This window comes from Ischnura elegans, chromosome 2, assembly GCF_921293095.1.
Source record: "Ischnura elegans chromosome 2, ioIscEleg1.1, whole genome shotgun sequence".
In the NCBI taxonomy this organism is placed as follows: Eukaryota; Metazoa; Arthropoda; class Insecta; order Odonata; family Coenagrionidae; genus Ischnura; species Ischnura elegans.
In genome coordinates, this window is record NC_060247.1 from 139,943,598 (window position 1) to 139,966,242 (window position 22,645).

The window sequence follows — 22,645 nt, forward strand, 5'->3', positions numbered from 1 at the left end:
TTTAGGATGCCTCCACTTTTCTCCGCTTCAGTCATTTTCAATGCTTCACTTCCGAAGAGAATCACATTCCAAATGTATGAATAAAATCGTCTCAGGCTTGATTTTGTGGACTATTGCTGTATCCATGATAAAAACACAAGTGGCAATTTCCACACTATTTAATTTAGCACTCAACGACCGACCACGGTTTCGACACTTTGTGTCATTCTCACAGTGTTGAAACCGTGGTCGGTCTCTGAGTGTTAAATTAAGCAGTGTGGAAATTACCATTTGTGTATTTATCATGGATACTCCAAATGAATGCTCGGATACAATACAGTGTACTCAGGGCTGTTTTCATTAGCATTGACCAATTTAATTCTCATAAGTTTTGTTAATTCTACTATCGCTTGTTGACAAAATTATTAACTTTAAAATAAATGATCAAGTTTTATCTTTACCAGTAATGTACTGAATATATTGATGCTGTATGTTTAAAAACTGATGTGCACTGAAGTTTTGAACGCTTATCTTCATCGCAAAATGCTGCACATGGGAACTAATTACATAATCGTTTTCTTTGTTCAATTTTACGTCCAATTAGAAAATAATTCGACTTAAGAAACGCAGTTAGATAGTCTTTGCCGAGGTCGGAAGTAGGTGTTTTTGAGAGTGTTGGAGTTCTACTTTGTCTACTCTGTACACCGCCGGCCTCGGTGGCGCCGGGGTAAAGTCCCCGACTGCTAACCTAGAGGTCGCGGGTTCGACCCGCCTGGGTGGTTTGACCACCATCCAGGGCATGGATGTATGTGATTGTCAAACAGGTTAATTGTAAGAGAGGACTATCTAGTCCTAAATTCGATTGTTAAATAAAGACGACATTATTATTATTATTATGTTTTTTCTTAAATTTGCTTCAGTTTTCACTGAGTAGCTTTAGTGTTAAGAGCACGGGTTTTCACCAAGGTAACTCTTCACTATTGAATTGCGTTGAGAAATTTTCTCGTGATATGACAGGTTGAAATTATTACAGCCTTTTGCAGTTTGATGTAAGTATTTGGATGGAGGTTGAGTATTTTGAAACTATTTTGTATGTGTTTTGGGATGATACCGGTAGCTGAGATGACAATTGGAGCTATATAAACCTGTTCCATATTCCATATTCTTTTTATTTCTATTGCCAGATCTTGGTACTTGTTAATTTTTCCTGTAATTGTCTTTTCGATGTTATGCGACAGTGGCACGGCAATATCAACTATGTAGCAAGTTCTATATTTCTTGTCAATCAACACTATATCTGGTCTATTATTAACTATAGTTTTATCTGTTTGAATAGGCAGATCGTAATAGATTTTAAATTCGCCGTTTTCAAGCACTGTTTCAGGGTGGTACACATAATATGGGGTCTTAGTATCTATTAACTTGTGTTGGTAGGCCAGTTTTTGGTGGATAATTTTTGCAACTTGATTATGTCTACTTAAATATTCTGTATTAGCTAGCATCTTACAGCCAGATATAATGTGCTGGATTGTTTCAGGTACTTGAAAACACCTTCTACATTTGTCATCTGTTATGCTTTTATCACCAAGGATGTACTTTGCATAATTTTTAGTGCGGATGACCTGGTCTTGTATTGCAAGCATGAACCCTTCGGTTTCTCCATAAAGTTCACCCAATGACAACATATGGTTGATTGAGGTCATTGATGTGTCGTCCATGTAATTCCTTCTGGGCCCATACTTCTACCTTTCTAATTAATAGAACAGCTCCTGTGTTGGTTGCTTCATCGGTCGTGCCATTTTTTAGATTTAATGGTGTTAATTTGTTGTCGGCATATACTATTGATTTGTGAAGCTTCGAACTGTTTGATTTATCGTAGAAGAAATGTTTTAGTCCATGAATTTGGTTTTTGAGGAGCTGTTGTAAATCTATTAACCCTCTACCTCCCATATAGCGGGGTAGCGTTAGCCTTTCTATTGCAGCCTTTGGGTGATGTAAATTAAATTTTGTGAATGTTGTACGTATTGATCTTTCTATGCCTGCTATTTCGGTTTTGGTCCAGTCAATCACTCCAAATGTATATGTCAACACAGGTACCGCAAACGTATTGATGGCTTTGATTACATTTCGTGCATTTAATTCTGTTTTAAGGATGGATGTTAGTCTTTTATGGAATTCAGTTGTTAATTCCTTCTTGATCTGTTTATGTTGTATTGATTTTGCTTGCAGGAATCCAAGGTATTTGTAGTTCTCATTTGCTTCCATAGATATTATTGACTCGTCATCTGTAACATTGAAGTTACCATGCTTGATTTTCCCTTTTTCTATGTGAAGCAATCTGCATTTATCCAATCCGAATTGCATTTTTATATCCGCGGAGAACCTACTTGTGACATCCAAAAGGTACTTGAGCTGTATTTCATTTGAGGCATAGATTTTAATATCGTCCATATATAGAAGGTGAGACAAAGTAAAACTGGTGTTTGTACTATTTTTTATTTTGTATCCATATTTAGTGCTATTGAGGGCATTTGATAATGGGTTCAACGCCAGGCAAAACCAAAGTGGACTCAAATTATTATTATTATTATTATTATGTTTTTTCTTAAATTTTCTTCAGTTTTCACTGAGTAGCTTTAGTGTTAAGAGCACGGGTTTTCACCAAGGTAACTCTTCACTATTGAATTGCGTTGAGAAATTTTCTCGTGATATGACAGGTTGAAATTATTACAGCCTTTTGCAGTTTGATGTAAGTATTTGGATGGAGGTTGAGTATTTTGAAACTATTTTGTATGTGTATTATTATTATTATTATTATTATTATTACACAATTGGAAACAAGTATATTTGGTTAAAAAGATAAGCAATTTTAATAGTTATAGAAAACTGTGCGTCCTTATAGCATTGAAGTTTAGTAGTGCTTAAATATATTATTTTTCCAAAATTTTGGTCGACAAAATTTGTACTCGTCCCGGACGCTCTCGAAAACAGATACATTTTTTCGCAACAACAGAATTAAATACGACGAAAATGCGATTCTAAAGTTGACATCTTCATTTAAATTACGTATATTGTAGCAAAATATTTCTTTTAGCATCTTGTATAATTATTTGGTCAAATTATTACAAAAAATTGTCTCAAACGTTCGCGCTGATACAGATAGCAAAATGCGTCAAGCAAATATTATGTTTTTAAGGTACATAAAGGCATTTTTTTTCGAGTTTTCCACGTGTTTTTTCGCAGAATTTGTTATGCGTATATTGTAGCGCAGCGATAGTTACCAATGCCTACGTCATCAATATGCCCGAAAATAAATCGATCCTTAATCGGAGATTTTGTACGTCGCAGAAAAATATAGTACACCGGGTGCAAAAATATATTGATATCAACGGTTATTATGTAGGTGTTACTAATGAGTCCAATATTTCCGAAACTATGTCATTTTATGCTGGTGAACTTCTTATTCAATCATGGGGAATTCCCATGAAAAATCATTGCATCCCCCCAGACGTTGCATCGTAGCATGAATGTTGCATCTGGCTAAGTAAAACCGATTGTGGCCTTTTCGTATGCCGTTCCCCCTTTGATCTTACAATTCAGCTCATCAGAGTACGTTTCTCCTTCTCCCGATATTCAAACTTTATATTGATCAAACCTTTTGAAGTCAGCTCTTAGCGAAGGTAGTAGGGCCCTTGATTACCCGTCTTACGAGGTTTGCATCTGACATTCTAATTCTTGTTCACTACTTCAGCCGGAGTTTGTAAAGTAAAATCTTTGCCTACTTTATACAAAATTGAAAACAAGTATATTTAGTTAATATTCAAAGGAATATGTGCGTTATAATAGCTGAAGTTTAGCAGTGCTTAAATATTGTATCTTACGCATAGTATAAGGTATAACATCTCTTCCTGACCTTTGTAGTTGGTTTCATTCTAGATATTTAAGCAAGAACACATTTTCACGACTTCAGTAATGACGTTAATAACAATTTTTTCCATTTATGTTGAAACGTATTTAAGCTTACCACTCTTTGAAAGTACAAAATGATACTTAAATTAAAAAATATCTTGATTAAGGGTCACAAAATTCTCAACTCCTGCTGTTTTGAGATATACGCTACAGCTTAAAAAAATAAGGGCACAGGCGCCAGATCCATTCCTTGAGCCACCCCGCACTTCAATGTGTTTAAGTTAAAATTCATTATTTTTAAATGTAGGCAAAATAATATATTTTTTGGGTGTATAATTTTCAATCTCCATTGATTTTGATGGCAAAAGGTTTTAATTGTATATCCAGCGCATGAAATTGTTTAATGCTTGAAGGTTATCCAGGACAGTCAAATGAGAAAGTAATAGCATAACCATTACGTCTATTCGAATACGCGTAATGTCGCTGATAAAAAGCTGAATCAATGTCCATTTAATTTTTATAGTTATGTTGTCTCTCGAACGGGAGAACATTTTGATGAGAACATTTGAGAAGAGAGAGCGCTTAATTGAACGCTCGATCCGGCTGAGTGACTCCAAGAATCTATCTTCAGAAAATATGAAGCTGAAGTCCATCCTACGTCTTAATGGTTGCGACAACGGAGCTATAGCCCGCAGAATTTACCCTTAACCGGTGACGTGCGGTCTGAGAGACCGCTGCGTTTCTAAAATTATGAATATTTTCAAAATTAAGATATTCAAAATATGTATAATTCTCGTTAGCTTTATATTTTTGCATAACAAGGACATCCCTCTCTTAAAATTTAACGTTCCTTTTATTAATTCCTGTAAATTTGCAATTGAACTCGATTAGCGGTCTGTAGCACGTCCCTTACTAAGAATGCATCAAGAAAAGGAATAAGCGGGATAAATTTCATGGCTACTTACTACTTAGCCTTCCAACTTTAACATTTAAGGCCTTTTTTGAATCTGGCGAAATATTGATACATAAATATAATAATTATAACTCAAGTGTTTATGGCATCAGTTTTTTGATCCTGATTCAAATCACAATTTTTTATGACAAATTGGTTCGTATTGGGAGTGTAAAAATTTTAATGCAAGTTTTAAAATAGTTAAGCATTCAAATGAAAAAAAATGGCCTAGCAATATTTTATGAATTTTTTATTTATTGCGGTCTCCCAGACCGCACGTCACTGGTAGTGTAACAAGAATTGCACGTCACTGGTTAGGGGTTAAAACGATTACCAGCAAGGACAGCAGGAATACATCCAATGATATAGAATATATCATTAGCCAAAAGAAAGCCTTCCTCCCCTCTGTAAAAGGAACTACAGATAAGATCGACAACATCCTTCGGAAATTTGATATAAAGGCCATTATCAAACTACACACCCAAGTACGACACCTCTTGGGAAATGTCTAGGACAGTACGCCACTTCAATTGGAAGGAGTGTACGAAACCCTCTGCGGAACTTGCGATAAGAAATACATCGGGGAAACGGAACGAACAGTCAATACTCGGCTAGAAGAGCACAATTCGACGGGGTTACTCTACGAAGTCAGCCGTGGAGGAGCACGAATCCACGGGACACGCGATCGATTAAAAAAAAATTAGAATCATCGCGAGGGTAAAGCATTTCAAAACCCGACTCATCCGCGAAACCATGGAGATAAGGAAAAACAAAAATAGTTATAACAGAGATACCGGATTGAGAATGTGTTTAAGTTAAAATTCATTATTTTTAAATGTAGGCAAAATAATATATTTTTTGGGTGTATAATTTTCAATCTCCATTGATTTTGATGGCAAAAGGTTTTAATTGTATATCCAGCGCATGAAATTGTTTAATGCTTGAAGGTTATCCAGGACAGTCAAATGAGAAAGTAATAGCATAACCATTACGTCTATTCGAATACGCGTAATGTCGCTGATAAAAAGCTGAATCAATGTCCATTTAATTTTTATAGTTATGTTGTCTCTCGAACGGGAGAACATTTTGATGAGAACATTTGAGAAGAGAGAGCGCTTAATTGAACGCTCGATCCGGCTGAGTGACTCCAAGAATCTATCTTCAGAAAATATGAAGCTGAAGTCCATCCTACGTCTTAATGGTTGCGACAACGGAGCTATAGCCCGCAGAATTTACCCTTAACCGGTGACGTGCGGTCTGAGAGACCGCTGCGTTTCTAAAATTATGAATATTTTCAAAATTAAGATATTCAAAATATGTATAATTCTCGTTAGCTTTATATTTTTGCATAACAAGGACATCCCTCTCTTAAAATTTAACGTTCCTTTTATTAATTCCTGTAAATTTGCAATTGAACTCGATTAGCGGTCTGTAGCACGTCCCTTACTAAGAATGCATCAAGAAAAGGAATAAGCGGGATAAATTTCATGGCTACTTACTACTTAGCCTTCCAACTTTAACATTTAAGGCCTTTTTTGAATCTGGCGAAATATTGATACATAAATATAATAATTATAACTCAAGTGTTTATGGCATCAGTTTTTTGATCCTGATTCAAATCACAATTTTTTATGACAAATTGGTTCGTATTGGGAGTGTAAAAATTTTAATGCAAGTTTTAAAATAGTTAAGCATTCAAATGAAAAAAAATGGCCTAGCAATATTTTATGAATTTTTTATTTATTGCGGTCTCCCAGACCGCACGTCACTGGTAGTGTAACAAGAATTGCACGTCACTGGTTAGGGGTTAAAACGATTACCAGCAAGGACAGCAGGAATACATCCAATGATATAGAATATATCATTAGCCAAAAGAAAGCCTTCCTCCCCTCTGTAAAAGGAACTACAGATAAGATCGACAACATCCTTCGGAAATTTGATATAAAGGCCATTATCAAACTACACACCCAAGTACGACACCTCTTGGGAAATGTCTAGGACAGTACGCCACTTCAATTGGAAGGAGTGTACGAAACCCTCTGCGGAACTTGCGATAAGAAATACATCGGGGAAACGGAACGAACAGTCAATACTCGGCTAGAAGAGCACAATTCGACGGGGTTACTCTACGAAGTCAGCCGTGGAGGAGCACGAATCCACGGGACACGCGATCGATTAAAAAAAAATTAGAATCATCGCGAGGGTAAAGCATTTCAAAACCCGACTCATCCGCGAAACCATGGAGATAAGGAAAAACAAAAATAGTTATAACAGAGATACCGGATTGAGAATTAGTAATATATGGTACTCAGTCATCAACAATGTTTCTTCATCTTCTCCCTCCAGTCATCACACCTTACCCCCTCCGCCCACCTGAAATAAAAAGGCAGCAAAAGCCAAATCACAACATCATTCCCTTGAAGAAGTAACCAGCAGTCGGTCACGAAACGTTATATCACGCAGCATACACCCGCTTTAATCACCATGAGCCGTGAAAAGTTAAATCAAGAAATAGTTTATAATTTGTTTGCATGCGTAACATTTTCAAGACGACGTGGTATGCATGTGGAAGTCCTCTTGAATGCTGGTGATTGATCAACTCCCGCTAAACGCCCTAAAGGTGACGCGCAGGGCATTAAGTAGATGTGACTTAGCGCCCACTCAATTTTTTCCATTCATTGATGCTGGGCATGTGCTGTTCAGCGGTCCACTCTCGAAGCGAGCGTTAAGTCTCCTCTGAGCGCTCATTCCCCCTGAACGTGCTCATTGGCTAACAAGAGAGTAAATAACAGTGAACGCGAGAACAGTGCGCAAGGTCGAGTAGTAGCTATGACTAGTAGAGTTGTAATGACAAATCCTCTTGGTCCGCATCAGCCGTCAGCGTTCATGTGTTAGCCCAAACTTGTGTCTGAGGCCCGAACGCGTGCGGATGATCCGCGGGCGGAGGGGCCACGCGGATGGCTCCTCCTCGCGCGGACGGTCCGCACTCATGTGTAAGCTTCCATTCACGTCTATGGACCCTTATCCGCGCGCGTCCGCATCCATGTGGAACGGGCCTAAGGCCGTCGAATTTAATCCGTGAATGCCTCGAGAAGCAGGCGACGTATCGTAAAATTGAAGAATAGGTGTCTCTATATCTATATAATTTTATCACCATTGATAATAAAATAGGAAAAAGTAATAAGCCAATTGTACTACTCATGCTGATCATCTGGCTCCACTGTGGTGAAAAAGGAAGGAAGTTTCACTGAGGTAGTAGCTTTAGTACTCGCTTTCTTGGTTGCTCATTAACAATTCTAATCATAGTAAAAGAAATATGTATTTGATAAGCGTTCAAAAATGCTATCATTTTTCATCATGGTATTTTCAAGGAATTAATTAGTATACTGCCGTACAACCTTACATAAGAACTACATAACAACCGAAACCTTCATAAGAACTCTCATTACCTTACCTGACGAAATCTTTGCTGAAATCAGATGAAAACGAAGTTTTGGGGACTGGATATCAAACTTCAGAAGAGCATCCATCCATCCAATGTATACAGTCGGAAGTAGTTGCCATCCGAAATCTTTTCCCTTCCCGAGGAAGACGTTAGGCTAATGAATGATGGGTTCCTAATCGCAATGTTGATGCAGATCGTGGAGCTGTACAAGGGTGGAAATGCGATGGAAGTTACGCTGAGGTTTTAGTCTCCTGGTTTTCCGTCACGGAAGCTTTGTCGCTAGCTGTGGGCTCTGAGCACATCCAGAACCGCAAGTGGCGGAAGTGTGTTGAGTAATAGCTGCGATCTCGAATATTCGAGTTTTGGGACTAATTTGGACTCGCCAAGGAGCGAAAACGAGCGAGATTGCGAAATAAAAGTATTTTTTTGGGAAGAAAAAACAGGAACTTTCATGTGAAAGAAGGTATGCTTTGCTCATTGGAACTCTGAATGACGCAAAATCGTGTCCTGATGCTAAAATTTAGATTTTTTATCCACGGAGGCAGTCGCCTATAGTTAAGTGGATGTCGAAAACATTTGGTTGGTATATGGTTAGGTAAAATGAGTTCCTGGTTTATAGTGAGTTTAACTGGTTTAACAATTCCAAGGTAATTGCCTCAAACTTTATAAAACAATCATAAAATGCCCATATTTATTTCTCCTTTATTTAAAAAGAGCTAATATTAAACTTCATTGGATTATTTATTGAATACGTATATTAGTTTAAAGGCTTCTATCGCATTGTTATAATTTTCAATCGATCATTTGCCACGGTGATTCAACAGTTGCCCTAAATATCTAAAATATAATAGTAGCTAATACAGTTTTTACTCACGATGAGGCTTACTAAATTCGATACTATGGGAAATAATAAGTGATACATTTGTTATTCATCAAAATGTAGGCCAAAATTTTGTTTATTTCTAAACATCGGTGTTAAGAAACACACATATTAGATTAAGTAAAAATAAATCATTGCATAAAAACATTTTCAATAACTTTTGGGCTCTTTCATAAATGTATTATTCTCAAAGAGAGTCTTTGCGTGCGATTCCACTTAGATCTGAATCGAATTACGGTAGCTGACGGTCCAACAATTTAATTTCTCATTAATGATTATGAAATGCTAAATATTCAGGCATATAATCCCCTAATTGAAATTCGCAACTTTACGCATGATGCAGATGAAGAGCAACAAAGGAGTTGATAGACATAACTTTATCCTTCAAACCTTGTCAGATATGTTGATAATATTCATCTTCCCCTGCATTTGTATACTACTCCGCAAGCCACCCCACTCGATGCATGGCGGGAGATGTTCGGAATCAAAATGAATGTGTCCGCAGAATATTTTTCACCACTGATTTAAAAGAGTTCTCTATTGTTGGAAGAAAGAACGAATTTCACAGCTTATCCGTTCGTATAATATATACTCTTTCTTATTTGATCGTTTCCATCGTATCAGGAATTCTGCAGTGGCGTTGCAAGGTAATGTTCTTCGTGTCGCTATGAAAGATATCTTTTTCTTAATATCTCCAGCAATCGAAGCCTATCACGTCGCTTTCGAATTTATTGCTGCTCTCAGCCTGATTCGGGGAAAAGCTGTGAAAGGATCATTGCTTACTCAAAGCTTTTGACGAATCGCTCGGCTAGTGTTTGTATTTCATTTATTTAAAGGTTTAAGAATTTCTGCGCCAGATCCTGCATGCTCTCAACGAAATTAAAGGTGGGGAATGACGAGACCTCTCTTTCTCTATTTCAACCGAAAGAAAATATGGTAGCCTATTTTATGTATTCATTTGTTTTTCCTGAGAATTGCATCTTAAATATATTATCAAAGGTTTTATTTGAACATTATGCAAGTCAGCAGCGGAAGAAACGGGAAATGGTTAAGCCATTTAGCCGGAAAACCTTATTGATTTTAATCTTTGCGAAGGGAAACCCTTTCTAAAGGGTGGTGCCGGAACAGTAAAAAAAGGGATGATAAAAACACCCCAGGGTATCATTAGCGCTCATCTTTTTGCTTGCCTTCGTAATTAAAATGCCCTTTAGGGATCCCCTCAGCACCGTCTCAGCGGAGACGCATTCTCAGCCAATAGAGGGCGCGCCAATAGACGCCCTCGGCGTTGTCCCGGCATCCTCTTCCTCTCCAACCTCATCTTAATGCCTGGACCTTTTTAAATTCCCAATTGGGTAATGATCACAATGGTGCCTAGAGTGGGCAAATTATTCGTATGCTAGCGCAGAGAAGGATTCGTGAAAAGAAAAAGCCATTTGCATTTAAATTTAAAAACTTAATTATCTTGATGAACCCTAAGTACACGTGTTGGAAATGTGATACATTCACGATAAAAAGACATGTCTTTGAATTTCGACGGAAATTTACTCGGTTAATTCAATGAGTCTCACAACGATATGATATAATCATGTTCCAATGGTGGCATTACTAAGTATTCGCGAAATATGTTTCTGGGATGATATATTCTGAAACGAAATTGTTATTTTTGTGTACTATTTTGTCACAGTCAGGCAAAAGAGTTTTCCACAGTAAATAAATCTCAATGGAAAATGCGAAATTTTGTCATTTTATCTTGAATGCCATAACTAACAGTGCTCGGTAAAAGCTATGAACAACCGCATTTCCGTTGAATGTTCTATGCACACAAACGTTTTGTATTACTGAGAAGTAATATTTGCCGACGCGTAGAGATAACGCGATTATCAATCAGAATATGAATATAATTTTGAATGCATTCTGTTTCAGTCCTCAAAAAAGATAACAATCGTCATAATTTAAAAAATGTAGGCTCTTCTCATACCTCCTCCTGATTTATTGCAATATTTTTAACGCCACGCCTAAATTTCATCGCTTGATATTAAAGTGAGTCGAACTCGCATTATTGGTGAATAGGATGCGAATCGCAGACACGACCCTCGGCGTTTCCCCGGCAGCCTCACCCGTTACATCGCTTCAATAACCCACTCCACTTAGTATCACAATTGCGTCTAGCGGGTAGTTATCACAATGGTGTCTAGGGTCCTCAAAGCTTTCTCGTAGCAGCGGTATGGGGGATCCATGGACGCAATGGAATTCAGCGTGCATTTAAGTCTTTCAAGATGAGTAAATTTAGGTAACTAAGCAGAAAGACCTCTTCGTAGATTTTCATCACTTCAACTGAACACTTGAATAACTGAAAATGGATAGAAAGATTAAATATGTGTATAAAATTATCACCGATAAAGCTGAATCAACAGCATTATCTCATAGGATTTAAATAAAGTAGCTTCAATACTTTCTGGAGTTGACAGCCAATAATGTAATTACACACACAACAGTTAGCACACGAAGGTTTCACTGTATTCAACTCTTTCGGTCTTTCATAAAAATTGCATCGTTAAACTGAAGTTAATTGACTTGGATCTCTCCATCCTCAAGGATTTCGCCGCGTTGGTTTTCCAAGGTTGACTACAGTTTCGCAGGGATTCTACCAGGTGTGAAACTGCCGTCAACTTCTGACAACCAACGCCAAGGAAACGCGAAAGATCCACGATTCCAGAGTGCCACGGAAAAATCAGGTCATTGAAATTAAACTTTGCTGGAAAAGGATTTGTAAATGTACAAATGCCTCAAAGGAAACAGCCGCGAGGAAAAGGATATAGGACGTTAGAAAATTGCCCCTTTTCAAAATGACTCTGATTTTTCTTTTTATTTTAACATATAGAGCTAGCTCTAATAGTTTATGTGGGCCCCATTCCTACAGAAAATTGTCTTGGCTTAGCTTGAAATGGAATAAGCAATAGCTCATATTTTCTCGAAGACATAAGTACATATGTTAAGTTTAATGAATTTAATGAATTTTCATTTAGACCTCTAGATATCGTTGTTCCCTTCACTGTGCCGCGTGTAATTTTTTTATATCTATATTTCAAGTTGAATATCAAGTAAATGATTCTTTCTTATGCTTACATAATGCATGTATTACAATTTTATATGATTATTATGATGAAAACTTCTATTATATCTCAAAAGTAGCATAAAATCCGTTATGTAATAAAGTGATCTCTCTAGATCCCGATTTCTTATTTATTTTTGCCTCTTTCGGACATTATTCGTGAGAAATCTTATGCGTATGTATAAAATCGATCAGTTTAGAAATTTCATTCTACCAACGCTTTCGTATACAGGGTTTGTCCCAAAAGTAATGAGCCTTTTTTCAAAAAAATAGATTTATTGATCAAACATGTAATACAACTTAATACACTTCAAAATAGTCTCCTCCCGCGTCTATATGCCTTTGCCAACGTGTTTTCCATGCATTGTAGGCCCTCTGGAACTCGCTTTGCGGAATGCTGTTAAGGCACCTCGTCGTGGTTTTTTTAATGTTGTCTAGGGTCTCCAGATGCTTTCCTTTCAGCTCCCTTTATACCCTAGGAAACAAGAAGAAGTCTGTCGGGGCTATAGGGGGGCTGTGGCACCGTTGTAACACCGATCCGGGTCAGATAGGAGTTGACTACGAAGGCGGTGTGACTCGGCGCGTTGTCATGGTGGAGTCTCCATGACGACCGGATCTCTGGCCGGACGCGGGTAACTCTGTGAACAATTCGATGAACATCGGTTTTCGGCAAATTTAATTGTTCTACCATCAAACAAACACTCATTCGGTGGTCTTTGTTCAGCAAATCTCGCACACGAGTGACATTATCGTCCGTTCGCGATGTTGATGGACGCCCAGAACGGGCCTCATCGGCCACTTCTTCCCGGCCTTCCTTGAACGACTTGTGCCACTTTTTGACCTGCGAGTACGACAAGCAATCATCCTTGAAGGTCTCAGTGAGTGAATCAAATGTTTCCTTCGCCATCATTTGAAGTTTGACGCAAAACTTTATCGCATAGCGTTGCTCCGAAGTTCTCTCCATCCTAACCACGACGTGGCACTGCGCGGAGGATTACTAAAAATGAAGTCCTACCGTTCTGAAAGCTCGTATGCAACTGAAAGAGGCGTCGCTGACAAGCTTAGAGTCCCTCCCACCACTTCCAATAGGTCGCACAGGTGGCGTTGTACAGTCACGTGGCAAAAAAATGAAGCTCATTACTTTTGGGACAAACCATAGAGCATCTGGAGAGGGCGTTAGCTACCCCTCCCACGGTAGGAAAGTGAAGCCAGGGGGGCGTGGCACTTCAGCCCGTCCGCCATATTCCTTTACCCCGGGTGAAGCAGAAATACATGGTTCCTTATGGGATATTCGTCATAGGAAACTCAATATTTTCCCAACTGACAGCCGGAAAAACCCGTTCCCACCGATGAGCGAAGATTATTTGTTGAATATAAAACCGGAAAAAATGCATCTTTTGGATGAAATAGACGATTCAACCACGGTGCGGCAAATTAAAAATATGACGCACGACAAGTCACTTGCGACAATAGCAACTAATTTTCGGCTGTAAGCTGAAAAATATCTGATGAATTCATGTGAACCCTTAAAGTATATAACTTCTGATATTTACAATAGAATGTTTTAAACCAAATTCAATTATGAAAGTAAATACAAAAGGATAAATGGACGAGAGAGGAATGGGAGGACACTGACTGATACGATAATAATCACGTTTAATTGCGTGCACTACAAGATTTTATTTGGCTAACAATCCGTCAAAAATATACATAAATCGTGATTCAAGGAAAATAATATGGTTTAGCAAGACTTAAAACATTACATCGGGAATCATGCCTACCATTACTTATGAATGCTCTACAAAAAGTATTGATGAGAAAATTTTAAACACAGCGAAGTCAAGCTTCGATTCTTGGCGCCGGACATTTTTTTCGGATATGTAACTTCAATATCTAAGTGTTACACAGTGTAAATCATTTCCGAAACTACTGTTAATAATCTCATGGCCATTAATCAAAAGGGCTTCCTCATCAAAGGAAAAATTTGAGCATTAGGAAAGTATAATGTCATCTAAGAGACAAGCTCGAAAGAGATTTCGCTTACTTCCGAGTAAACTGCCATGAAAGCAATACTGTCTTAAGAAATTGAGGATGGGTCTGATGAATTTCAAGTGCTGACAAATCAGAAATTATTTTCCTTCCCCGAAATCAGACGAACATGCACAGTGGGTAACAGCTGTGTTAAATGGAATCGTTGTAGGAGGTATTAAAAAAGAAAAAATTCCCATTTTCCAACTTATATAATGTACACACCCATCAAATGTTACATTTTCAGATTTGCAGAATGATTAAACAATGCTATTGAAACTGATTATTTATACAATCAATGCAAAGTAACCAAATTCACAATAAATCTCAGGCAGATATGATGTAAAATTCTATTAAGATATATTCAGATTGGCAAGAGAATTATGAATACATGATGAAGGCCGCCACACCTCCGGGATTATTTCCAATGTTTGTACATTCATACAACCTCAATTACATCGGCTACTGGATTAGCTGAACCTGCAATTAAAAATATGCATAAATTCTTTAGCTATATTAAACCTAAATAGGAATTATTTGACAATTTCAATGGGCAGAATCTGTGTGATATATCAAATGCTTAGCATCACCAATCAAGATAAACCTCTAGATATTTATGAAAAATGCTATCACTTAAGTTTCTACTTCATCAGGAGAACAATGAATGAGAAATTTCAATTTCGAGTTCATTTTGAAGTTCGTCGCTAATTAAACAAGTGATTGAATGCAAGATATTCAGAATAGGAGGGCTGATTACTTTCTTTGACCACCACAAAATGCATGAATTTCTGTTGGATGTGTCAAAAGGTGTCACACTTCAAGCAGTAGCCCAATGGTCTATCCACTAGGCCACCGCACTTCCACACTGGTGGTAAACAGAGTTGGTCCTTATCAAATTGGGAACAATTTATTACACATATACAAAATAATCCTATTCCATTTAATGTTGTCTAAAATATGCAATATTTTTGTCACCCTTTAATGCCAAAACAATGAAAGTAATGAAATTGAATTTTTGCAAGCTAGTATTTGAGTAACTTGACATTATGGTGCACATGTGTGGTACAAAATAGGTGCATACTTTTGTTTGCTATGTATTGTAGTGGTGTGACATATGCGTGCACCTAGTGTACATATAGCCTAAAAAATTGTTTATTGTATCGTAAGCAATAACCTTAATGAGTGTTATTCACATTGATTAAAATTGAAGTGATAATTGTAACGAAAGACAGATATGTTGAGTCAAAGGGGGAAATTCATCGACAGATCATGAGTTCTGGGCGAGTAGTTAGTAGGAAACCACCATATGTGCCACAAACTTTCATCGCCTTATACAGGGTAATTACTTATTTTTTTCAAATTGCAAAAAAGACGAACACATGATTGATCATGATGAATACATTCACAAAGAAGCAATGAAAGGGGCACTAACTTGAAAAAAAATGAAAGAGGCACCAACTTGATCATAGCATAGATCATAGCATGATCACAGCATAGCAAGGAGCTGTTGCTTCAGCAAAGTTGTAATCACAAAAACAAATATAAAAAACACCTACGAGCAAAAAAAATGAACAAGAGCAAAATGATAAATGATATTAACCAGAGATTTCTGTAACTCAGCAAAAACTAATTAGAATGTTCCCTCCACTTTCTAAGAGATTAGTTGACATGAATGGGCTATGAAACAAGAAAAAACACATTCTGGGCATGTAAAGTGGTTCATCAATACATATCAACTTATGCTTCTACAACAATATTTTTATGACTAAGCATTTTATTTCTAAATAAGATCAATTAAGGTGTATGTCAACCCATCAACAGAGGAAAAAGTTCGTGTTCTTTTTTTGCTGAGTAAGTGCTGTTACTGGTCATCGCTAATGATCATAATGACTTTTCGGTCGATAATTGAATTATTGCTAAGCATTCCTTTCACAACATGAGACGCCAGGCCAGACGTAAGGCCAGTATAATAACTTAACAATTTTGCATTTTAGATCTAATTTCCACAATTTGTAGAAAACAACATTAATTTGCCAATGCTTGGTTGAGAACCACAAATTCCTGTACATGTGTTATGATTTTTAACTAATGTCGAATTTCGGTGGCTAAGAGTGCCATGCGTATCTCCGCTCTAATGCCTGTTCTACACGCTCGGATCAGCTCATCCGGCTTAGCTCAGCCAAATCGCTCAGCGCGAACCCATTCTTAACGAGAGGCTTAAGTCGACCCCTCGCCATCTGATGGCAATAACTGAAAGCTTAAGAACACTGGAGAATCGGCGAGCGCTGAAGCATTTTATGGAAAAATTTCTAGCAAAGCAGATAATTACCGGATTTATTTTGGCAGATCAGTGTATTCCCGAGTTATTATATGTGGTACTTCTACGCAAGGATATGAATTTAGAATAATTCAGATGATTTTTCGTCGGCTAGGGCGATAATACTTCCTCAGGTTTTGTTACAGGTTAAGTAGAAAATTTTGAAGTTTTTACATCAAAAAAAGTCCTAAATGTATATTTGGTATATTATGACTCCGTTAATTAAATATTACGACTGTTTTGGATCATCAATGGAATGGCTATGAAGGTGACCGCGAGAAGATTGCAAGAACGCTGACGAGAAGGCGACGACGGTAAAGGCTTTCAAATTTCTTGTTCACTGTGAACGTATTATAATATTCCAGTAAGGACGTTGGTCTCATCCACAATCCCATTTCGAGCATGCGCCGCTAACTTTGTCATTTATGAGCTCAGTGAGAAGAACCACACTCAGAAGAGAACCGAACGCAACCAAATACACGCGCCATGTGAGAGAGAGTTGATGACAATGGGTGCATCCAGGGGGAGCTCCGCTCACTGAGCGGAAGGTGAGCGAACCACCGCTCTCCCCCTGGATGCGACCGCTCACCACCCGATCACTAGTGAGCGACCGCCATATTTGTGAGCGTACTCCGGGTATGATCACCTCGCTCACCGACCAGTGAGCGGCGGCGCGAGTTCAAAATGGTGCCGAAGAACTGTCGAGTCGAGCAGCCGTATTAATTATACATTGTAACGTATCGAACGCTGGATGACTTATACGTAATGTAGGCATATTAAATGCGATTGGCAGAAGGCCTTTTGTTACGTATTTATTTACTAAATTAGGTAGCCAAAATATTATTCTGCGGTGGAATTTTGTCGTAAGCCAGGTAAAGTTCAGATGTAGCCTTCGCTGAAAAATGGATTTTCGAGTTGAAATGTGTTTTTAATTCTTTATTAATATTTCATAGGCTTCAGATAAATTGAAATATATCTATATACGTAAATCGCGGGGTATTACTTGTCCGGTCCGGGGTATTACTAGTCAAAAAATAAGGCGTGAGTAATTTTTCTCCCGGGTTAACTAAGTAATTGCTTCAACATTGCCTTCAGGCCGTTTTACACGGGGGACGTCATTGCGCAATAGCTGAAGTATGTATGAATCAAAATTGCATCGTGTAAAGCGGTGAATTTCTATAACACACGCGAGAATGATCGTACATAAGGTACCTTTATAAATATTGGTCTTCTGGTAGAGAAACATATATTGCAGTGATATCAGGGTTAAGAGTACAACCTTTCATGTGACCTTTGACAAAGTGAGTGGCATACATAAAGTAGACAGAACTAGAAATGTTGAAGGTTAGAGGCTAAATCTATTATGTCAATAAAAAGTTGGCATCAAGCAAGTTGTTCAGCGATTTTAAAAACCCTTAAAACTACTCGCTGGCGAACGACAAGAAGATATAACAAAAATTTGTTTGTCATCAGCAGGAACATGAACATTAACCCGAGCACATTCAAAGTCCATTCCTCAATTAGAAGCTCATGTGGCACATAGCTCACTTCAAAAGTAATGTCAGATTTGGTTAGTACGATAACACCTGCATTTTTTTAATTTGACCGGTTTACCAGCACTTCCTCAAAACATCCGCCACACTACGTCCCGTAATGCTGAGATGGCTGAGATATAACTTCGTCATTAGTCACCCGATGTTCACAAACAGTTTGTTGTGATAATAACGTCTACTGCTGCCCTTGATCAATTATTAAATCTCATTCAAGAAACTATAAGACGAAGCGGATTTCACGGAATTAGCAAATGTGAAACTATTGCTTTCTAAACATGAGAAACACGTCCATTTTAGTGCAAAGACCTCTTTTTTCAAGACTTCAATGTCAGGCGCCAGATTCCCAACGAAATATTTGGACGATTGACACAAAAGGCATTTCCAATAAATATCACGGGACTCGTAAAGAACTGTCAGCGATAAATCCTTAAGGCCCGTACATTAAGAGTGATATATATTCGGGACAGAGTCACAAGGTATGAACTTATCACAGGAATTAAAGGATATTTCGCAGCCGCTACACGAAAGTAAACACAAGCGCTGGGCGCCATATTGAATGTTTTGCATTTCAAGTTCCCCACCAAAGCGCTCACTGAGCATTCACCATCCAGGGAGGGATGTGATCGCTCAGTGAGCGCTGACGTCACAGTCCGCTCACTGATCAGGGAGCGATCACTCCCCCTGAATGCACCCAATAGCGCAGCGTTTAACTTAAGCTGGGGGTCCGAGGCGAGATGATCCGACCCCCTCGGCTGAGCCGTGGCAACGTCTCTACACGGCAAGATCAGCCGCCAGGACGGCTGATCCTAGGCGCTGAGCCGAGCGTGTAGAACCGGCATAAATAGACCTAATATCTGAACACCAAGTGTTCAATGAAGCACGAAATTCACTCACATCGCACAACTTGTACCGCGAATTGGCACACACATTTTTGTACCATTATGTCAATACACAAAAATGTTCACCAGCGATGGTACGCAGGGATGAAAAGAGTTCCGAAAAAGAACGGATATTTTTAAATATCTTACTTCATTACGATAAGCATTATCACTCATGACAAAATTCAACATGGTATAATACAATTTTAGCACTGACAAGGATAAGTAACAAATAACCAGTACACTGCCGCACATGAGTCCACCTGCTGCACGCGGCACATACATAGACAATTAACAAGGTTGACCATGCACTTCAAGCCAATGATATAGATATTACTAATAATTGACCATTTTGCAACTTACCGGTGGAATGTGAGTCCACGTATCTTTTTACCGGGGCAATTACTGCACCCGTAAGCCGCGCAGCAAACCATCTGCGAAGGTTGAATAAACATGTCGTTTTCTAGATTAAATACTCACTTTTTAAAGGAGATAATAATATACCAGTATTAAGATGAATTCTAGAAAATCAGCATACCTTCAGAATGCTTCAGCAGCCTCGGTATACTGAAAATTAGGTGATTTTCTTAACACGTACCTTTATGGGAAAACGAGCGAGCGGGGTAACGGAATATGGCGGACGAACAAAAGCGCATCGGGTAAACAGCTTTCTGCTGGCTTCACTTTTTTCACCTAACGCCCTCTCCAGATGCTCTATGGGACAAACCCTGTATGTCGTGAAATGGCACGGCATCCATGCAAAATGCAAAGTGTAGTCCCCATATTTTTTTCATTAATTACCATTTTAATACGGCACTGGAGGTGAAAATGTGCTGTTAGAATGAAATATCCTTTTACCATAAGTTTTCGATTTGCAAATTCCTAGCATTCCTTAGTAATTAATCCGGATAATTATCACTGGCATAAAATAATATATACTTCTTTCTGGCTGTCTTATCTTACATATACCTATGAATTTCCAATTGGTTCAGTCACAAAAGTGGAAATAATAAATTATTTGACCCTCGTTGGCCTAGTGCAGTGGCATCGCGGGTGATATTGAACAGCTACCTGGGGGTGGGGGCATTGAAGGGGAGGAGGGAAAAGAAGCGGTTAAATGGAACAGCTCCCGCCGCGTTGAATGGGTTCGCAGAATTTAAAGCATCACATTGGAGTTTATGGTGGTTCATTTGTTAAGAAAAGAAATATCCCAGCTAGAAGAAAGTGCTGGGAGGAAATGGAATGGGAACATCTAGAGTGTGTTCTAGAAAAATGAGGGAAACTTCAAACTCTGCTCCTACTTATTTTGTTGCGTGCATTCAGAAATTACAAGTTACTTGGCACGAGGATTTTGTCAGTATATAACTGATGTTTTTTATCGCGAAATCGCTAACATTGCGCTCCATTTTTATCAAGCTTTATTGTTTGGCAATCCAAGAATATATTGAACAAATCTTCTTAACAGGGTAGAATTTCCAAACTTTGGGATTCCTCAAACACAAAATCAAAATTTCATTGGTCACGAAAATATTGATTTATTTTTTAATCCGAGGTCGAATTCGTAATCGACGACCCCAAAAACCATATCATACTCTACTAAGGCGGCACTTTTTTTCTAAAAATAATCCAATTTAAGAATTCGTGGTCTAAAAATATGCGAATTGATGAGAAAAAATGATAATAAAGAGTTCTATGTGCGTGCAACGCCGCCTGAAGGCGGCATTAGGGTCTGAAGGTAGTTAGTTATAATGTTGAGTTTTTCGACCCGGATTGAACGTTTTCTAGGGTAAAGATTTTTTTGTTTCTCATGAATGTTCGGGGTCTTAAGGCAAAATTTTCAACCGTTTTGGCGTATCTTGATTCCCTCATGCCGACACGCTGCATCGAAGGTGCCCGCCCCCCGCTTCCCTTCCAAAAGGGGCGCAGCGCGTTTCTTGATTCGCGCGACACTCCTCAGTCCCGTAGGGCTTCCCTCCCTCCCCTTCTTACATGCTGGCAGAATAGATAAAGAGTGAGTGATAATAACAAGCCGCGGACATAAGATTCATTTGTCAATGGATTTTGTTATAAAAAGTACACCATAAGCGAAAGTATGGAGGGAGCTAGGATTATCACTAGATATATACATTGTCATGTGCACGGTCTTAGAATATGAGAAGGTCTGGACACTCTCCGTTCAGGCATGGTCATTTAATGAAGCCGTTTCCCGTTGAGGCCGGTAGGGGCGCCACCTATCCTGAAGGGCAAGTTTCCTACGTATCTGTATACGATACTTCAGTAATTATGAACTAATTTATGGCAAAAATGAATATAAACACATCGACAGTGGTTACTAGTTAACAAGTTCATATGCACTTAACATCTTATAGCGAAAAATACCTAGAAATCGTTCTCATACGTGAGTATTAATCAAATGGAAGGCGTTGGATTTCAGCTTCGTCTGCTTCCATACCTTTGTAAAATCAGTTACAGCCATAACGAAAGATTGTCAGCAGTTAAAACCTTATGTAGTGAGGAAAGGTATTTTTCAGGAAATAATTATTTATAGCTATCTTGTGGTAAACGTTAATATAAGTTGTCATAGAAGCTATACGTACGCACCATTGCCTCTGAGCCCATCGGCATGTTTCCACGGCCTTATAAGAATATAGATGTTATTCCTTGCTTTCAAACACTATTAAAAAATATAATATCAGAAACGCAAACGGCTTCTTACCAAGGCCGAAGTGAAATACTTCTTATGAAGTGACGTATGTTAATGTTTTTAATCTCCTGAGTCTCGATCAATTAAGTGATAATAATAATGGCAGGGCACAGCAAATCTAAAAAAATGATTCTATCCTAGGGACGTTTTGCGGGTATAGAATAGGCATATTTAATCGTTGAACAGGGTGAATAATTTCCGGAAGATATATATTACAGTTAAAGGCTATTTTATTACGATGCTTGCCTACTCACCAAAGGAATAATTTGAGATTTAAGGAAGTAAAATACCATATGAAAGATAAGAACGAAAGAGATTTTGCAAATAATTTCCGAATAAACTTCCACGAAAACAGTGCAATGGATATAATCCGAGGGATTTGCGGATGTCTGATCACTTTCAGGTGCTGGCAAATCTGAAATATTATCCCTCGCCCAAAAATAATATGAGTAGTACGACAGAAACCACAGGCTAATACTGCTAATACGCGGTAAATGTACTTTTCATGAGAGTTGAACGCACCATCGATAACAGCTGCATTAAAAGAAATCATCGAAAGAGGTATTAAGAATGAAAACGATTCACATTTTTCCAACTTATATAATGTACACACACACATCAAATCTACATTTCCAGAATGATTACACAATGCTATTGAAACTGAGATTATTCATACAATCAATGCAAGGTAATTTCATGAAAAATAAATTTTAAGTATTCACAATTTAACATTTCTATTAATTCTTTCTATTACTAATTTCTATTTCTAATTACTAATCATTCTAAGAGATTCAATTTAGTAGGAGAGAATGATGAATAGTTGATGAAAGCCGTCGCACATCTTGCATTTTCTCAGTGTTACTTCATTCCTCCACTGTGAATGACATT

The 22,645-nt window shown here is 38.1% G+C and overlaps 1 long non-coding RNA gene across 1 annotated transcript; it reads right to left on the minus strand.

The window, feature by feature from the left end:
- Positions 1-14,711: 14,711 nt before the first annotated feature.
- Positions 14,712-19,755, minus strand: LOC124154697. Its single transcript, XR_006863981.1, has 3 exons — positions 19,592-19,755; positions 19,417-19,487; positions 14,712-14,785 (listed from the first exon to the last, which is right to left on the minus strand). It is a non-coding gene; the product is annotated as an uncharacterized LOC124154697 (long non-coding RNA).
- Between the last annotated feature and the right edge of the window lie 2,890 nt (positions 19,756-22,645).